The 7117-nt window shown below is 36.9% G+C and overlaps 1 pseudogene; it reads left to right on the forward strand.

Annotated features, from left to right (window-relative positions):
- Window positions 1–4382: 4382 nt before the first annotated feature.
- On the forward strand, window positions 4383–6817 carry LOC137586321 (ragulator complex protein LAMTOR1-like; annotated as a pseudogene).
- Window positions 6818–7117: the final 300 nt, after the last annotated feature.

Here is a 7117-nt window from a genome sequence, read left to right on the forward strand (position 1 = left end):
AACACCGACAAACTCAATCTCCTGGGTACTAGAAAATTGAATCATTTCAGATGATAAAGCAGCATCAACAGCTATCAGAACGCCACCACCTATGCGAGGAATCCGGTCACGTCTGAATATAGAAAAGTTTGAGGAAAAAACCGATGCATCAGCAATATCAGGTTTTAGCCACGTCTCTGTAAAAGCTAGAATGTTATGTTCAAAAGAAAGACTATCTACATAGAGATTAGAAAGTTTAGATTTCAGTCCTCTAACGTTCTGGTAACCCAGGTTAAGGGACGAAGCTAGTTTTTTGACACACCAGCAGATGCTGATGTGGCAGGAATAGTGTTAGTTGTTGTTGGCAAGCGAATCGGTTTCCGATTTTTCTTTTTTACAGTATATTCCTTAACTATTATATGTTTTGGCCAAAAATCTTCTCGACATATAGTGTCGAAGATATTGGCAGAAACACTAATTTTAAAGGACGAAATGTCCCGAGAATAAGACACATCAGACACTACAATAGGCATCGTTTTTAAGAGATCATTCCCAGGTGATACCGGTAATTCCTTACTAATCACATTCAAAACCGGGCTCTTAAACTATATCAATTGCTGTACATTAGGAGTGGACGGTGCATGAGACCGGTCGGGGACGATAAGAGACGCTGGCGGATCAACCGATACAGAAACACCCCAAGGACTGGTCCTTTTACGTTTCGGAGGCTCATTCATAAGCGGTAAACTTCTGAACTGAGTCTCCACCGCAGTAAACTCCGCTTGGAGTTTATTAAAACCTGCCCTTAAAGTGTCAAAACTATCTCTAGTCCGCCTCATGAAAGAGCGCATCTCATTCTCGACCTCTCGGCAAGCATCACATCCATATTTTAAGCCACCACCTTTAGCAATAGACTCCTTGATTCTGCTTCTGAACTGAGTCTCCATCGCAGTAAACTCCGCTTGGAGTTTGTTAAAACCTGCCCTTAAAGTGTCAAGACTATCTCTAGTCCGCCCCATGAATGAGCGCATCTCATTCTCGACCCCACGGCAAGCATCACATCCATATGTTAAGCCACCACCTTTAGCAATAGACTCCTTGATTCCGCCTGTGTAACCTGCACACTTAACGTGAACCGCATTGTCACACAACCAACAAAGAATATAATCATGGGAGTCAACCGCATTAGTGGCAACTATGCAATTATTTTTTGAGCAGACAACCATTTTATCAAAAAGTTTAATTTAATTAAAAAAGGAAATACAAAAAATAAAAAATAAAAATTCTAAGGGTAAAAATTCTGTGTATAAGAATATACTGACCAGTTCTGACACAAGGGTTAATGTGCAGAGTAAGCCTTCACAACTAAAGAATAAAAAGAGATGAAAGCACAAAAACAAAAACACGTATCACAGAGTCGCGGGTAGGCAAAAGACGAGAGCGCAAATCAATCAAGAATAGGAAAGAGCGGGAGAGCGCGTCAAATTGAACACATGCAACAACAATTTGTACGCAAGAGCGCGAGAGTTAGTTAAAACGGTAAAGACACAAACGCAAAAGAGATAAGCAAAACAACAACACCGCTAATGCAAGTATTGTTGTAAGTTTTGATTTTATTTAAATTTAAACAAAAGCGACAGAAAGAATTCGCGAAATGAAAATAAAATTCGGATGTTGAAATTATTATTAATTAAACCGATAATGAATTTAAGAAAGATTATACAGGCAATCCGTAATAAACAAAGCAATTGCGATAAATAAGTAAATAAATATTTCAACCCGCAATAGAATACGTGCGTTCTAATTGGACTTGCGTTGCTTCAATTTGCACTTGCTGGCAATGCAACGAAGACTTAGGCACACAGGGCATAGAACCAACTAAGAGGACACACCTTCTAGCCGACACCAAAAATCATAGTCCAGCTTTGCGTAGAAGTAATTCTGTTGACTTAAACAACGATTATTCCCAGTCCCTGCCCAAGAAGGTTGATCATAATGCGTTAGTGCCATGGACTGCGAAAATCTGGAACATCAAGAATACACAGACAGTATTAAGTTATATTCGCAGCGCCTGCAACAGATATGGAACAATGTTCAGCATCCTGGAGTCGCTGTCAAAGGTCTTTTAAAAGATGTTCCCAACCATCAGTTTTATGCTTCGAAACCAATATTTCTGGAAGATACTAATCAGATGAAATGGCTTATTGAAAAGTCCCATGGAGCAGTTTTGGAAATTCAGATTGACCATAAAGAGTCGGTCGTTGTGCCATTTCGTATACCTAAAACACCCTTAAAAAAAAAGAAGAAAAACACAAAAATTTCGACTTGTTTAAGATAAAGTAACCTCTGGGAAATCAGTTAACTGGCCTTATTATTTTATTTAGTACCTACATAAGTATAACTAACATAAAACTATTGCTTTGAAAATTTATATCCAAAAGAAGTATATCAATATGTCTTTTGATTTAAATCATAAGAACTGGATATCTACTAGAAAAGATATTGGACAACTTATTTTTTCCTTATGAGTGTGTGGTATTCTGAAATTTTTAATGTATACTGGCTGTTTATCATTCAATCTTAGTTCTTGTTTGTAAGTTATTTGTTGTAATTAGTTCGTTTTCTAGACCGAATATATCTGTATACTTGGTGCAGAGGTGGAAAGTTTGGCATCAGTTTTTGCATAACTAATTGACTTCTTTGGTCATCAGTTATCTGTACTATTTCATAATTATTTATTATTAAAAATGTTTACTCTTTTGGTTGTGTTTAATATTCCTTTTTGACTACTTAATTTAAGATGATGTTTGTATTTTCGTTTGGAATATTTATTTGTCGGATAACTTCAGATCTTGCTGCGAGGATTGTGGTATTGCTCTCACAGGTGTGTAATACTGGGTAATAATGAGTTCAATGAAAGACGTAAGTATTTCTTGAATTAATTTAATGTTTACTTATTTATATGTCCAGATCCACTATTTCACCTTGTCAGCATGGCTTCGTGAAAGGTCGTTCATCGCTTACCAAGCTTTTAGACTTGACTACCCTTGTACACCATGGCTTCCGTAAAAAGCGTCAAACTGATGTTATTTGTACTGACTTTAGTAAGGCTTTCGATACGTCAAACTGATGTTATTTGTACTGACTTTAGTAAGGCTTTCGATACGGTTGATCATTCTATGCTTCTCGCGAAACTTAACATCAGATTTGTTATTACTATAATGATCCTTCTTTCCAACAGTACTTGCAATCAGATCTCGATGCGTTCTGTGATTGGTGCCACGTTAATAAATTACACCTTAATGCCTCTAAGTGTTCTTTTATGACTTTCAGTCGTTTGTCTCCGCTCCTAGCTCATTACTCTATTAAGTCTGTTCTGTTAGATTGTGTACAATCATTCAAAGACTTAGGCGTTATTTTTGACCGTAAACTTTCATTTAATGTTCATATTTCTTCAATTGTCAATAGAGCATGCAGCCTTCTTGGCTTCATAAAACGTTGGGCCAAAGAATTTGATGACCCCTAGTTGGAACTACTCTAGAATATTGGTCGGTTCAGAAACAATTCCTTAAGTTCGCGTTACACGGTCTTGATTGGGACCCGTGTCTTTTCCTACCGTCTTATTCTGACAGACTTCTTCTTATTAATCTTCCTTCACTTTACAATCGTAGGCTCGTATTTGGCATTCTCTTTCTCCATAAACTAGTCAACGGCGAAGTCATTTTTACTAATTTACTAGATACGCTATATTTTTGTGTTCCCTCACGTATACCTGTACTTTATACTTATACTTTTTTTTGTTCTTTTGTGTACTTAATTTACAACATTCACATTAAACTAAATTATCTCAACCAATTTTTATCATCGCAATATTCATCGCGAAGCTTAAAGTTAAATTTACAATTCGATTATCATCAAAAGACTAACAAACAAACTTATTATTTTGTTGTTGCGCTGCTTAGTTTTTGATTTGTGTCTATTCTTTGCCCCCACCCGCGCTCTCTACTACAGTTCACATTTTGTTTTTGCTTGTGTGGTGTTGGTGCTCTCTATTCTTTTGTTTTCTCTTTTGATCGTGCTCGCGGCCGTTAACTTCGCGCTTGTGACATGTTTTTGTTGTTCTGTGTTTTAATACAAAAAATATTCTCTTTTTTTTGTCTCTTTTTCATTTGCATATTGCAGTCAGCTTTTGCTTTGGTTTGTATACGCCTCTCTTAACATTTCCATCTTTCCCTTTTTATTTACATACTGATTTATAATTTGTTTTTGATAACTAAATTTTTTTAATAATGTCGGTCTGTTGCCAATACATTTGCAATAATCCCAGCAAGACCAGTGAAGACTTTATTAACTGTTGGCTGTGTGACAACGTAATGCACTTTAAATGTGGTTATACAGTCAAGATGCGGGGTAGTATTGCACACGGTGGCGGCCTTAAATGGGACTGTCATTCGTGTCGTGGCTTGGAGCTCGAGATGCGAGGTTTTATGATACGAACTGGGGATGCATTTAAAACCCTGTCAGCTGGCGTTCATAAGCTCCAAGAGGAGCTTTTGGGGATGGAGGTTAAATTCAGAAGTTCTAAGCTTTTGATTGAATATCCGACGCGTAAGAGGGCAAGGTTTCAGTGCGCGTCCCTCAGTGCGTCGGCACATCGATCTCTACCAGTTCCGGCTTCGGACATTGACCCTATGTCAGCAGCTGATATCGTCTAGGAGTCCGGCTTTGGCAGGTGTGGAGTCTCTTCGCATTTCCCCTGGAGACAGTATCCAGTAGAAACATGCAAAATATGCGTATGAACGTATTTTACAAAGCAGTCCACAAGGCCAGAATTGGCCGTTGGCTAGTGGCGGCGCTAGAGTGCTCGTGTGTTTGTAGAGTGAGCGAGATAGCACATACTATGAATTATGTAAAAACAATTTAATAGACATAGGTACATTTAGTTTTGGAAATTTAAAATATTTGTTTCACCTGGTGTATGGTATACCCAAGTCGGCGAGACGACTCACTTACTTCATTCCAATAATAGTGTCTTCTTACTCTGGGCAATGTTTTTGTAATGCCTGTATGGCCACCCTGTGTAGGATCATCATGATATGCAGGCAATATCGCTGTTTTATTTTTATCTTTTTCTATAATGGTCACCGGTCGGAGTAGCGCTACTCTTAATGATTTTATTGCCCATTTGTTTAAAAGATTCTATTGAAAAGGTTTCAAAGATTTTTTCACTCGGTGCCAATTTGAGTTTTTTGATATCTAGTATACTGACTTGTTTTTCAAGCCTTGGAAAAAACAAACCTATGTCGTGGTTTCCATTGGTGTACAGATCTCCAATCTCAATTCTTGCTATAACTTTCTTTCCATGTTTGAGGAAACATAAATTATGTGTTATTCCCAAGGTCACTACTTTTCGTACTTCATCATTGCAGAGTACTTGATGTATTTTGGGCTTAGAAGCATCATAAGGTACGTGCCCAATTGTATTTTCATTTTTATTCTGTGGCCAGATATTTTTTTTGTCTACTTTGCTGCCTGGTAGTGACTTTCAGGACATTCGCTTTTAAATTTTTTAGATCCTGTATTGTAATGCGGGATAATGACGAGTCAAAGCTGCTCCACATGCTTATTTGCTAGCATCTGTTATTATAAAAAATCTGGATTTGTGTTCTGGGAATGTTACTTCGTGCATGAACAATGAACACTTTTCAGGACGCAGTTTGAGGTTGTCTTTCTCTGCATATGGCAAATAAATCCTTTAGGTTTTTGGGCATGTTTTTCTCAGAACAATCGATGACTATAAAGTCATCCATGTAAAGAAATGAATTGTCATTTTTCTTTGAAAGCATCTTAAATTCAGACCATTGCTAGTCTGGTAAAGTGTTAAGATCCATTGCAAGTGGAAAATAACGTAATGCTTTACGAGTTTTCTTCTAAATCTATTTGCTGGAAACCGGACATTAAATCAAGGCATGAAAAATATTTGGCTCTGCCTAGTTGTTCGAGAATATCGTCAATTCTTGGTAATGGGAATTTATCGGACAATAGTTTTTTGTTTATTTCGCGATAGTCTGTTACTAATCTCTATCGTTTCTTTTCTGACCCTGGTAAGACCTTTTTCGACTATTATACTCAGACACTGAGGATTCAACTATTTTGTCTTTAATGAGTTTATCGACTTGTCTCGTTTTTCAAAGTTAAAGATTATACAGGCAATCAATAATAAACAAAGCAATTGCGATAAATAAGTAAATAAATATTTCAACCCGCAATAGAATACGTACGTTCTAATTGGACTTGCGTTGCTTCAATTTGCACTTGCTGAACCAAGAACCAACTAAGAGAACCGAGAACCAACTAAGAGGACACACCTTCTAGCCGACACCAAAAATCATAGTCCAGCTTTGCGTAGAAGTAATTCTGTTGACTTAAACAACGATTATTCCCAGTCCCTGCCAAGAAGGTTGATCATAATGCGTTAGTGCCATGGACTGCGAAAATCTGGAACATCAAGAATACACAGACAGTATTAAGTTATATTCGCAGCGCCTGCAACAGATATGAAACAATGTTCAGCATCCGGGAGTCGCTGTCAAAGGTCTTTTAAAAGATGTTCCCAACCATCAGTTTTATGCTTCGAAACCAATATTTCTGGAAGATACTAATCAGATGAAATGGCTTATTGAAAAGTCCCATGGAGCAGTTTTGGAAATTCAGATTGACCATAAAGAGTCGGTCGTTGTGCCATTTCGTATACCTTAAACACCCTTAAAAAAAAAGAAGAAAAACACAAAAATTTCGACTTGTTTAAGATAAAGTAACCTCTGGGAAATCAGTTAACTGGCCTTATTATTTTATTTAGTACCTACATAAGTATAACTAACATAAAACTATTGCTTTGAAAATTTATATCCAAAAGAAGTATATCAATATGTCTTTTGATTTAAGTCATAAGAACTGGATATCTACTAGAAAAGATATTGGACAACTTATTTTTTCCTTATGAGTGTGTGGTATTCTGAAATTTTTAATGTATACAGGCTGTTTATCATTCAATCTTAGTTCTTGTTTGTATAAGTTATTTGTTGTAATCAGTTCGTTTTCTAGACCGAATATATCTGTATACTTGGTGCAGAGGTGG

This window comes from Drosophila tropicalis, unplaced genomic scaffold (genome assembly GCF_018151085.1).
Source record: "Drosophila tropicalis isolate 14030-0801.00 unplaced genomic scaffold, ASM1815108v1 contig_979, whole genome shotgun sequence".
NCBI lineage: Eukaryota > Metazoa > Arthropoda > Insecta > Diptera > Drosophilidae > Drosophila > Drosophila tropicalis.